The following is a 13,897-nucleotide window of genomic DNA, read 5'->3' on the forward strand; positions in this document are numbered from 1 at the left end:
GTTTTATAAAGCCCATCTGCATCTTTTATCTTAGTTAATCTCATTAGGTCTTTACCACAATCCTGAGATAGTATTGTCTTTACTCACAGGTAATTTATATTCAGAAGAGTTCCTTGCCTGAATTCAAACAGCTAGAAAGTGGCATAGAGTCTGCCTCCTACCTTTCAACTCCAAGTCCACTTTACTTTCCACTCTGCCTGGTAACATCTGCTGACTTAGACTTTGTCTAACTTTTCCCAATAGGTACAAAAGTATCTGATCCTTAGTGTTGATCATTTATTTGCCATAATGGAAAAAATGTCTCCACTGACAAAAATGATTGCTATATCTAAACCAATAAAATAACAAGGCATTTGCTGGATGTAGGTAAGTGCTCATTTGACATACCATGAACAAAAGGTGATTTATTATAAAACACTCAGGGGAGATTTTCCAGAGCTTATAAAGGCAAGCACTGCAGCTGGGTCTCACTTTGACCTGGATCTGGAATTGGAAAGCAGGAGCGAAACCTGAAGTTGCCTCTCCTGACTCTGGGGTCATAGCGTGTTCAATTTTCCTGATCGTTTCTATACCACCATGCTCTATTCTCCCCAACTCCCAAAATGGCTGCTCAAATATGCAACTGCACTTCTGACATCAACTTCCAAATATAGTGTTCTCAAATCGGAGGCCCATGAGTTCAAATTCTCAATTTCCAACAGAGAGAAATCCAGCAAATGAAAATCCAGAAAATCAGCACAGGTCAAGCTTCTACCATTGATTTGGTGTGCATCTGCTATAGTGATCTGAGTAGATGCTTTACTCTTTGGCAAGTGAACAAAATCAGCATGCCTTCTGTGCTATTGGCCTAGTTCAGCATCTGTGTATCCCTTTAGATCACAGTATGGTTTGCACTTAAAAAATAAAATAAAAAATCCGATAATTCACTGTTACAAATGGCGCTATAATGAACACCAGGAAAATGCAATTAAAAGTGAAATTCTAACTAACAGTCGTCAAATTGGCAAACATTGAGAAGTCTAAAAATATCAAGCAGGCAAAGAGATGGTAAAAAAGAAATCTTAAATGTTGGTCCACCCATATTAGTGGAAAATTTGGCTGTACCTATAGAAGTAGACACTGTGCTTCAGTAGGATTTTTAAAATGCTACCAATTGCAGTTCCTTAGCAAACTCTTGCTCATGAACAGTATACATGAATTAGAAGAATACATATAAAATGTGTCATAGTGGTACCTCTGGAAGGAACGCAGAACTTTGGAACTTGTGAAAGTAACAAGGGAGACTATGGAGGATTACATTTTATATCTTTTTTTTTTCTTTTCTATTACTATTATTTTTTTAAATTTACGCCCAAGTTAGTTAGCATATGGTGCAATAATTTCAGAAGTAGATTCCAGTGATTCATCCACTATATATAACACCAAGTGCTCATCCAACAAATGTGTTCCTTAATGCCTCATATCCATCAAGCCCATTCCCCAACCCACAACCCCTCCGGCAACCCTCAGTTTGTTCTTTATATTTAAGAGTGTCTTATGTTTTGTCCCCTTCCCTGTTTTTATGTTATTTTTGCTTCCCTTCCCTTATGTTTATCTGCTTTGTATCTTAAATTCCACATATGAGTGAAGTCATGTGATATTTGTCTTTCTCTGACTGACTTATTTCACTTAGCATAATACCCTCTAGTTCCATCCACATTGTTGCAAATGACAAGACTTTATTCTTTTTGATTGACGAGTAATACTCCATTGTATATATATACCACATCTTCTTTATCTATTCTTCTGTCAATCGACCTTTGGGCTCTTTCCATACTTTGACTATTGTCAATAGCACTGCTATAAACATCGGGGTGCATGTGCCCCTTCCGAACAGCACACCTGTATCCCTTTGGATAAATATCTTATAGTACAATTGCTGGGTCGTAGGGTAGTTCTATTTTTAACTTTTTGAGGAACCTCCATACTGTTTTCCAGAGTAGCTGCACCAGTTTTTATTCCCACCAGCAGTGCAAAAGAGATCCTCTTTCTCTGCATCCTCACCAACATCTGTTGTTGCCTGAGTTTTTATTTTAGCCATTCTGACTGGTGTGAGGTGGTATCTCATTGTGGTTTGGGTTTGTATTTCCCTGATCATGAGTGATGTTGAACATTTTTTCATGTGTCTATTAGCCATCTGGACGTCTTCTTTGGGAAAGTGTCTATTTATGTCTTGCCCATTTCTTCACTGGATTATTTGTTTTGTGAGTATTGGGTTTGATAAGTTCTTTATAGATTTAAATATTAATGCTTTATCTGATATGCCATTTGCAAATATCTTCTGTCATTCCATTGGTTGCCTTTTAGTGTTGCTGATTGTTTCCTTTGCTGTGCAAAAGATTTTTATCTTGATGAGGTCCCAATAGTTCGTTTTTGCTTTTGTTTCCCTTGTCTCCAGAGACGTGTTGAGTAAGAAGTTGCTGTGGCCAAGGTCAAAGAGGTTTTTGCTTGCTTTCTCCTCGAGGCTTTTGATAGCTTCCTGTCTTACATTTAGGTCTTTCATCCACTTTGAGATTACTTTTGTGTATGGTGTAAGAAAGTGGTCCAGGTTCATTTTTTGGCAAGTCACTGTCCAGGTTTCCCAGCACCATTTGCTGAAGAGACTCTCTTTATTCCATTGGATATTCTTTCCTGCTTTGTCAAAGATTAGTTGGCCTTATGTTTGTGGGTCCATTTCTGGATTCTCTATTCTTTTCCATTGATCTAAGTGTCTGGTTTTGGCCAGTACCATACTGTCTTGATGATTACAGCTTTGTAATACATCTTGAAGTCTGGGATTGTGATGCCTCCAGCTTTAGTTTTCTTTTTCAGAATTGCTTTGGCTATTCTGGGTCTTTTCTGGTTCCATACAAATTTTAGGATTATTTGTTCTAGCTCTGTGAAGAATGCTGATGTTATTTTGATAGGGATTGCATTGAATATGTACATTGATTTGGGTAATATCGAGATTTTAACAATATTTGTTCTTCCAATCCAGGAGCATGGAATCTTTTTTCCTTTTTTGTGTGTCTCTTCTTCAATTTCTTTCATAAGCTTTCTATAGTTTTCAGTGTATAGATTTTTCACCTCTTTGGTTAAGTTTTTTCCTAGGTATTTTATGCATTTTGGTGCAATTGTAAATGGGATCAATTCCTTCATTTCTCTTTCTGTTGCTTTATTATTGGTGTATAGAAATGCAACTGATTTCTGTGCATTGATTTTATATCCTGCAACTTGGTGAATTCATGGAACAGTTCTAGCAGTTTTTTGGTGGAATCTTTTGGGTTTTTCATATATAGTGTCATGTCGAATGCAAAGAGCGAAAGTTTGACTTCCTCCTTGCCACTTTGGATGATTTTTATTCCTTGTGTTTTCTGATTGCTGAGGCTAGGACTTCCAATACTATGTTGAATAGCAGTGGTGAGAGTGGACAACACTGTGTTGTTCCTGACATTAGGGGGAAAGACCTCAGTTTTTCCCCATTGAGGGTGATATTAGCAGTGGGTCTTTCATAAATGGCTTTATGATCTTGAGTTATGATCCTTCTATCTCTACTTTCTTGATGGTTTTTATCAAGAAAGGATGCTGTATTTTGTCAAATGTTTTCTCTGCACCTATTGAGAGGATCATATGGTTCTTGTCCTTTCTTTTATTGATGTGATGAATCACGTTAATTGCTTTGCAGACATGGAAAGCCCTGCATCCCAGGTATAAATCCCAGTTGGTCGTGATGAATAATTTTTTTAATGTATTGTTGGATATAGTTGGCTAATATCTTGTTGAAATACAATGTTCAACAGGGAAATTGGTCTGTATTCTCCTTTTTAGTGGGGTCTTTGGTTTTGGAATCAATGTAATGCTGGCTTCATAGAATGAGTTTGGAAGTTTTCCTTCCATTTCTATTTTTTGGAACATCTTCAAAAGAATAGGTGTTAACTCTTCCTTAAATGTTTGGTAGGATTCCTCTGAAGAGCCATCTGGCACTGGACTTGTTTTATGGGAGGTTCTTGATTACTAATTCAATTTCTTTACTGGTTATGGGTGTGTTCATATTTTCTATTTCTTTTTGTTTCAGTTTTGATAGTTTATATGTTTCTAGGAATTTGTCCATTTCTTCCAGATTGCCCAGTTTATTGACATCTAATTGCTCATAATATTCTCTTATTATTGTTTGTATATCTATGGTGTTGGTTGTGATCTCTCTTTCATTCTTGATTTTGTTTACTTGGGTCCTTTCCTTTTTCTTTTTGATCAGACTGGCTAGGGGGTGCTCAATTTTGTTAATTCTTTCAAAGAACCATCTCCTCATTTCATTGATCTGTTTACTGTTTTTCTTATTCCAATAGCATTGATTTCTGCTCTATTCTTTATTATTTCCCATCTTCTTCTGGTTTGGGGTTTTATTTGCTATTCTTTTTCCAGCTCTTTAAGGTGTAAGGTTAGTTTTTGTATCTGAGACCTTTCTTCCTTCTTTAGGAAGGCCCGGATTGGTATATATTTCTCTCTTATGACCACCTTTGCTGTGTTCCAGAGGTTTGGGACTGTGTTGGCTTCCATGTGCTTTTTAATTTCCCCTCTAACTTCTTGGTTAGCCCATTTATTCTTTAGTATCAAATACTCCACGTATTTGTTGTCTTTCCAATTTTTTTCTTGTGGTTTATTTCAAGTTTCATAGTGTTGTGGTCTGAAATTATGCACAGTATGATCTCAATCTTTTTGTACTTGTTGAGGGCTGATTTGTGTCCCAGTATGTGATCTATTCTGGAGAATGTTCCATGTGCACTTGAGAAGACTGTGTTGTCTGCTACTTTAGGATGAAATGTTCTGAATATAACTTTTAAGTCCATCCAGTCCAGTGTGTCATTCAAAAGGGCTGTTTCCTTGTTGGTTTTCTGCTTAGATGATCTGTCCATTGCTGTAAGTGGAGTGTTGAAATCCCCTACTATAATGGTACTATTGTCAATGAGTTTCTTTATGTTTGTGATTAATTGATTTAAATATTCATCTTCTTACATGTTGGGGGCATAAATGTTTACAATTGTTAGGTCTGCTTGGTGGATAGACACCTTCATTATGATATAATGCCCTTCTTCATCTTGTTACAGTCTTTATTTTAAAATCTAGATTGTCTGGGGCGCCTGGGTGGCACAGTCGGTTAAGCGTCCGACTTCAGCCACGTCACGATCTCACAGTCTGGGAGTTCGAGCCCCGCGTCAGGCTCTGGGCTGATGGCTCAGAGCCTGGAGCCTGTTTCCAATTCTGTGTCTCCCTCTCTCTCTGCCCCTCCCCCGTTCATGCTCTGTCTCTCTCTGTCCCAAAAATAAATAAACGTTGAAAAAAAAATTTTTTTAAATCCAAATTGTCTGATATAAGCATGGCTACTCCGGCTTTCTTTTGGCTACCATTAGCATGATAGATGGTTTGCCATCCCCTTACTTTCAATCTGAAGATGTCTTTAGGTCTAAAATGGGTCTCTTGTAAACAGCATATAGATGGATCTTGTTTTCTTATCCATTCTGTTACCAGTGTCTTTTGATTGGAACGTTTAGTCCATTGACATTTAGAGTGAGTACTGAAATATATGAATTTATTATCATTGTGTTCCCTGTAGAGTTGGTGTTTCAGGTGGCATTCTCTGGTCCTTTCTGGTCTTTGTGACTTTTGGTATTTTTTATTTTTATTTTTTTGTCTTTTCTCTCCTCAGAGAGTTCCCTTTAAAATTTCTTGCAGGGCTGGTTTAGTGGTCATAAACTCTCAGTTTTTGTTTGTCTGGGAACTCTTTATCTCTCTTTCTATTTTGAATGACAGCCTTGCTGTATAAAGAATTCTAGGCTGTTTATTTTTCCAATTCAGCACATTGAATATATCCTGCCACTCCTTTCTGGCCTGCCAAGTTTCTGTGGATAAGTCTGCTGCAAAACTGATCTGTCTTCCCTTGTAGGTTAAGGATTTTTTTTTTCCCCTTGCTGATTTCATGATTCTTTCCTTGTCTGTGTATTTTGTGAATTTGACTATTATATGCCTGTGGATGGTTGGTTTTTGTTGAATCTAATGGGAGTTCTCTGTGCTTCCTGGATTTTTATGTCTGTGTCTTCCTCCAGTTGAGGAAAGTTTTCCACTATGATTTGCTCACATAAAACTTCTACCCCTTTTTTTCTCTCTTCATCTTCTGGGACTCCTATGATTCGGATGCTATTCTTTCTTAATGAGTCACTGAGTTCTCTAATTCTTATATTGTGCTCTTGTGCCTTAGTTTCCCTCCTTTTTTCTGCTTCATTATTCTACATAAGTTTGTCCTGTACATCGCTGATTCGCTGCTCTGCTTCATCGATCCTTGCGCTGTGGCATTCATTTGAGATTGCATTTCAGTTATAGCATTTTTAATTTTGTCCCAATTAGATTTTACTTCTTTCATCTCCGCAGAAAGGGATTCTATGCTTTTTTCAACCCCAGCTAGTATTCTTATTATCATGATTCTAAATTCTGGTTCAGACATCTTTCTTATATCTGTGTTGATTAAGTCCCTGGCTTTCATTTCTTCCTGTTTTTTTCTTTTGGGGTGAAATTCTTCATTTTATCATTTTGGAGGGAGAAAAAAATTAATAAAATAAGAATTTTAAATTAAAAACAACACAAAAATATCAAATAAAGGATGATAGATCCTTGGTGTGTTTTGGTCTGGTTGTTGAAATAAGCTTGATAGAACATAGAACAAAAGGGAAAGAAAAGAAAAGGAAAAAAATGCAGGAAAAAGTTTGAAAATTTAAAAAAATGATCACAATAAAATAGAATAAAATGAAATGATGAAGGTAAAATAGAATTTAAAATTTTACAAAAAATATAAAGAATATAGTATAAAATTAAAGAAATATCTTTTTTATAAAAACGGAAAATAAAAATATTTTTTCTCCTTCTGTATTCAAAAAGAAAAAAAGAAAAAGAAAAAAAAATTGAATAGATCTACCAGCAAACAGAATTAAATGTGATTGAAATTACATCCAGTTTCCCCTAGAAGTTAAACTATGAAGCACTTTATAGTCCATAAACTAAGCAGGCAGAGACTTGTGGTTTTCCTCTAGAACGCAGTTGGCGCAGTTAGATGGGGCTTGGTGTAACTGCTCTGTTCTCCACTAGATGGCACTGCTTAGTTTACTGGGGTGGATCATTGTGGCATGTGTGCGTGTATGCACATGGGCCAGAGAGGTGAAAATTGGTGTTACCCAGCTACCCAGTCTCTAGCCTCAGGACTCTGTGTTCTCACTCACCAGCAATCAAGCACTCCTCCTTTTTCTCCAGCTTCCGTCCACTCCACACTTCTACACTGTCCAGGATTGAGTAGTCAGCCTCTCAGGCGGCGAGGGCCCTGCGCCTTTGACCCACTCCAATCCTTGGGTGAGGGTCTCAAAGAACAATGGCCAGGTGCAGGCCCACCCCCAGGAACATTGGTGTGACCATGCTGCTACAGATGCCCAGAGACTGGGGTTAGATGCCAGCCCACCCCAGAAAAGTTTCATGCAATCATGTAGCAGCAGCATTTCAGGGAGTGTGGTAAATCACAACACACATCTCACCCTAGGCTTCACCATTTCCCTAAAGTCCTTGTTCCAATACCAGCAAACATGGCTGTTCTCCAGGGTCCACTGAGACCTTTGCCAGTCAGGAGGCTGTACAGCCTCTACCAAATATCCTCTCAGCAGGGGAACTACCTCTTGGACCCCTCAGACCTCACTGCCTGCTCCTGGGGATTCATCCTTCCCACCAGAGCTCTGCCAGGTACCGAGTTGTGGAGTCTCAGACTCTGCACTCCTCTGCTTATAGAGTCCTAATGGTACTGAAACCCTCTCCTTTCTCCTTTCTCCTTTGTCCTTTCTCCCTTTCTTGTTCAGTCCCTTATGGGTGTTTCCACTCTTCCTCTTTCTGTCCAGCTGCTTTTGGGGGGAGTGATTTTCCTGTACTCCCCACCCTGTCTCTGTCCTCTCTCCATAAGCAAAAACAGCACCCTACCCTCCGTGGCTTCTCTCTCCCCCAGTTCACCTCTCTGTGCCATGTACCTGCTGCGTTCTGTGGCTCAAGTAATGCAGATTGTTGTGTTAATCCTCAGACCAATTTTCTAGGTGTGCAAGATGGTTAGGTGTTGATCTAGCTACATTTCAGGGACAAGAGAAGCAGAAAACTTCCATGCTGCTCTGCCATCTTGGCCCAGCACAATACTCCATTGCCCAGATCAACTCATATGGCCATGCTTGAAGTCACAGAGAAGTATAGTATAGTTTAGAGTCACTGTATGCTGCTGAAGAAGAGCCCTCTGAGACAGGAACAGAGGAGGACCCTGTACTCCTTGTTGAGAGAGGGACTCCCATTTTATCTATTTTATATGTAACATATTTGAATATAAAGTCATAAATATGAATATTCATTAACTCTGGGTGGAGAACATAAGATTATTAACATACTCGTCATGTATGTCTATATTGTAAAATAAGCATGAAAATAGAGCATAAGCCTTACACTTTAAAAATAAGATAAAAAGGTATTTTGTCACATAACCTGCCAATCATTTCCCAAGGATTATGCCCACCTCTCTGATATTAGGCTCCACTATTCACATACCCTGAGACTCCAACATGGAAGTAAACAACACAAGGAAGGAGAATCTCACAGAATCCATTCTGCTTGCTTTAGTTTGGGAAGCAAGAAATGGTCTGTCAAGGCCAGGGGTCTGATGCAGAAGTAGCATCAGTGCTGACAGGATTTATAGTTGCCATAAAGTAGACTCACAAGCAGCAGAACAAACTATTGCATCTAGCCTGTTGTGTAAGAAGCAGTAGCAACACCAGTTTCCCTATCAGAGGATTCCATGGTGTGCTTTTAACATTTTTGGTGGGGTGGGAGTAGGGAATTTCACTTCCAGTTAGTCCTCTACTATTCTCAAAATTCTGGGAGGCACTTACTATCTTTTTTTTTTTTTTAATTTTTCTGTTGTGAAATGTAACATAGATTCTTAAAAATTCATATCAAGGCGTAACTTAGTGAATTATTACAAGGATAACCTTTGTAATCACTACCCAGGATAAGAAATAGAACTTATCATTTTCCCTAAAAACCAATTACCAGCCCTCCTTCCGCCTCAAAGGAGTCACTAATCTGACTTTTAAAATAATTATTTCCTATGAGGTGCCTGGGTGGCTCAGTTGGTTAAGTGCCCAACTCTTGATTTTGGGTCAGGTCCTGATCTCATAGTTCATGGTATCGAGCCCCACTTCTGGCTCTGTCCTGACAGCATGGAGTCTGTTTGGGATTCTCTCTCTCCCTCTCTCTACCCCTCCCCTTGCTCACGAGCATGCTCTCTCTCTCTCAAAATAAATAAACATTAAAAAATAATTATTATTATTTCTTTCATTCTTTATAGTTTTATTACTGGAATGTGCACCCCCGAAATAATACAGGTACCCGTTTTGACAAATATATCTTGTAGATCTTCCCACCCCTTCCTTTTTCCATCCATCTCTCTCTTTCCCTCTCTCTCTCTCTCCTCCTTCCCTCCCTACAATTTATATGTTACATAGCTGGCTTATTTAAGCCCTTTGAGTTTCACAAAACACAATATGGGTTTTGCTGATTCTATCTCCGTGGTGTAGTTTCACATGCTGCACTTTTCCCTATATTTCCTATAAATTCATGTTACATATAAAGAATTTGTCATATTATGATTCTATGATTTTTTTAAAAAAGAATTTCCTCAGAGTCCGTGTCATGTTCTTCCAAAGCCTGTTAGGCTTTGCAAATGGTGTTATTCTAATTCACCCATTGCTTCTCCCATTATTAGCTGGAATACATCTATAAAGAGACATTTCTTTGCATGTACTTTGTAGTTACCCAGTAAAAAAATCATAAAGGATAATACTTAGACCTTTTCTTCCTTTACCAGGCTCTAAAATATTGAGTTGTTTTCCTACCTTCCAAAACTGAACAATTAATTTCTTTATAAAGTAGTACTTTGAACTCATTCATATATTTAAACATATTTGATGTCTTCAAACTATTACAGTTATTACACTTATTGACATATAAATTTCCACATCTTATAGGCACTAGGAGCCTCTTTAAGTTGGCTTTGACCCTTGTAGTCTCTGATAACTCTGTTCATGTCTGCAGTGACACGATCTCTGATAATTATCTTCAACACTTTTGACCCAGGCCCCTAGAATCAGACATTACTCCCCAAACACTTTTGTTTGCTTGCTTCTTTTAAGAAGGAAATCATGTATACTAAGTACCATCTGAGCTCCAGGAATGTTCATTGCTATTAGACTAGTCATTATTTTTATCTTTTAGTGGTCATTACTAGACATACACACATACACACACACACACACACGCACGCACGCACACACACACTTTTAAAGATAAAGCATCTTGTGATTTCACCATAATACTTTTAATTTAATTTTAGAATGTCAGGATATTGACTTATACTTGTCTACCATATATCTGTATCTCATGTCTCTCCCCTGAGAAGCTGGTTTTCAAGATCACTGGGGAAGTAAAGTAAACTGTTACATAATTATATACAGTTGACTCTTGAACAATGCAGGGGTTAGGGGCGTTGATTCCCTGCACAGTTGAAAATCCAAGTATAACTTCTGAATCCCCCAAAACTTAACTACTAACAGCCAAATGTTGACCAGAAGCCTTACCAATAACTTAAACATTTGTCAGTTAACACATATTTTGTATATGAATTATATTACAGATTCTTAGAATAAGTAAGCTAGACAAGAGAAAATGTTATTAAGAAAATCATAAAGAAAATACATTTACAGAATTATAAAAATTTGCATATAAGTGGACCCATGCAGTTAAAATCTGTTGTTCAAGGGTCAACCATATTTGTTTAATCCCACATTACATTCACAGTAACCTCAGAACAACAATGCCAGGAGGCACCTGGGTGACTTAGTCAGTTAAGCATCAGACTCTTGCTCTTGGCTCAGGCTCAGGTCATGATCTCACAGTTGGTGAGACTGTGCCCCATGCACTCTGCGCTGACAGCATCAAGACTGCTTGGGATTCTCTCTCCCTCTCTCTGTGTCCCTCACCTGCTCGCTCTCTCTCTCTCTCCTCTCTCTCAAAATAAACATTAAAAAAGAAGAATAACAATGCTAACATTAACATAATCAAAGCTACTATTGAAAGGAGTTGGACATTTTTGCTTATATTTTCCCCACTCTCTCTCAATTTCTGCTTATTTACATTGTCAGAACATATACACATTACATAGTATATTCTTTCCTTTATAGTCCTTATTTAGTATTAGTTGTGTAAGCAAATATATAATGAATATTTACCCCAGTCTTTATATTAATGTCTCAGGGCATTTGGTTTAAATTCCATAGGAGGAGCTTAGAGAACAGGTATTTCCTGAATTCTTGCATAAAGGTAAGAGTTGTTTATACTGGAAAGTCAAATTGCCTTGGTTTAATGATTGTCTTACATTTTCTTTACATGAATATCTTTTTAAATGCCTTTTTTTTCAAGTTTATTTATTTTGAGAGAAAGAGAGCACATGTGTGCATGAACAGGGAAGGGACAGAGAAACAGGGAAAGAGAGAGAATCCCAAACAGGCTCGAAGATCTGAGATGTCAGTGCAGAACCCAACTGATCATGACCTGAGCTGAAATCAAGGGTAGGATGTTTAACTGACTGAGCCACCCAGATGCCCTTTACATAACTATCTTGAATATGATACTCCAATTAGTTTGGTATAAAGTTTTGCTATTTAAAAGCCAATGACAATCTGAGTTTCTTTTCCTTGTAAGTAGCTGGGTATTTTTTCTGGATGTTTAATAATTATTTTTCCTTTTTCTTTAATGTGCTATAATTTTACTAGAATATATCCAGATATTGGTTGTTCTCGGTCAGTTTTCTCCAGTACTAATGTATCCATTCTAACTGTAATTTTAATTTTTTTCTTTTTTAATTTTAGGATTTTGTTTTAAATATAGCTAATGTAGCAGTTACTAAATGTAACTGTTCCATTTTCTTCCATTCTGGGGACAGTGAGAGCTGGAGAATTACTATCATACACACTCTGGGATCTTTTGGGCTTATCTTTTCTCTCTCAAATATTTTTATTACCTTGCTTTTTTGAAATCTTTCTTATTTTCAATTTTTTCTTTCACTATCTTTGAGTTTATTTACGCAGATGTCTGAACTTAGGCTTCAATTATTTTAATTTTTAGTTATTATGCATCTATTTTCTGTTAATAATTATCATCTCATTTTTTAAATTTTCTAATTCTGATTTATGTTGTTTTTTTTCACATGTGGTTTCATTTTCTTAATATCTTTTAAGTAATTCTGAAATGATAGTTTGTACTGTTATCTTTTTGTGGACGTCTTTATGGCATGCTTTTACATTGACTAGGGATGCTAGTCTTTTGAAAGAGAACATCAGCTACCTCCATTTTGACCTCTGTCTGTACTTTCCAATTAAATTCTTCCCAGCTTATCTCTTAACTCAGGCAAAAGACCCTGAGGGCAAAGCATCCCCAGCTAGAAACCAAAGCTAACCCATGAAGAAATAAGGACTCTGCCCTGATGCCAGCAAGACCCCACATGACTAACCCCAAGACAATGTTCGACCAGACCTTTACTGCCCACGTGCATGCACCCACCGACCTTTGTCCAACAGTTTCCTTAGGTAAACATAGAAGTATTTTTAGCACTTGGGAGACAGTTTTGGAGACGTTAGTCTGTCTTCCCGGTGTTGACCTAAAAGAAATAAATTGTTTCACCTCCGCTCATTTCTCAGCTTTGGATTTTGTCAGCGGGAGTGGTCGAATCTGGTGTGTTTGGGACCCCGGAGCCGGGTGCTCTTGTACCGCTGCATCCCAGCTACACCATCTTCTTTGAATAACATTCCAAGGAATTTGACCTCAATCCTTTTTGTTGCTCTTTTTATGTGACCTTAGTTTTCTTGAACTACAGTGAAAGCTTGGTTCTAGATAGCATTTCAAAACTCACAGCTGTATAGTTCTCTTTGGTCATGTTTTCCCAAAGTGTCACAAAATACGGCAGCTGACATTCTGACTTGGTTTACCTCCCCAGCTTTGACCTGGACATTCTCTCCCACTTTGTCTCCATTTTCCCTGAGCTACTTAATTAAATTCTGTTCCCTCGAGTTTCTCTTAGTGTGGGCTTCGTCCTGAAAGGGGGCTTTTGCTGGTTCATTCTGAGAACTCATAGGGCAGACACTAAGCAAGCCCATTCTGACATTTCTGAAGACTTGCATTTATTCACTATTCAGTGTGCAGAAGCTATCTCAGTTTTAGCTATTGTTCTCAAACTGAGTCTCTTAGCATTTCAGTGAGGATCTGATGGCTGTTTTAGGATTTTCTGGGCTATAGCTACCCTGGTGCTTCTTCTCTACAGACACTAACACCATGCATGTCTTGTAGCTGTCATTGATTTGTCTCCATCTACTCAAACTTGGGGATTAATGAGGATACATATGTTATCTGTGGAGTTTTGATTTGCTAATCAAGTTTCCCTGCGTGTTCTTATAAGAAGAGGAATTTGGGGAGATTCAAAATCTATACTGCTGTTATTATCTTGTAACAGTCCAAGAATCCTACATTGATCTTTTTAAGTAAATTTACTGAGATATAATTCACATGCAATTTATACAGTACACCAGTCTATAATTTTTGACAAATGCGTACACTTATGTAGCCACCACCACAGTGAAAACATAGAACAGATCCATCACTTCCAATAATTTCTTCATAACTATGCCCCTTTAGTGTCCTCTTCCCGGGACCCCAGCCCTTTGAAACCACTGATTTGTTTTCTGCCCTACAGTTTGTTTAGCCTTTT

The sequence above is a fragment of the Leopardus geoffroyi genome, chromosome D3, assembly GCF_018350155.1.
Source record: "Leopardus geoffroyi isolate Oge1 chromosome D3, O.geoffroyi_Oge1_pat1.0, whole genome shotgun sequence".
Taxonomy (NCBI): Eukaryota; Metazoa; Chordata; class Mammalia; order Carnivora; family Felidae; genus Leopardus; species Leopardus geoffroyi.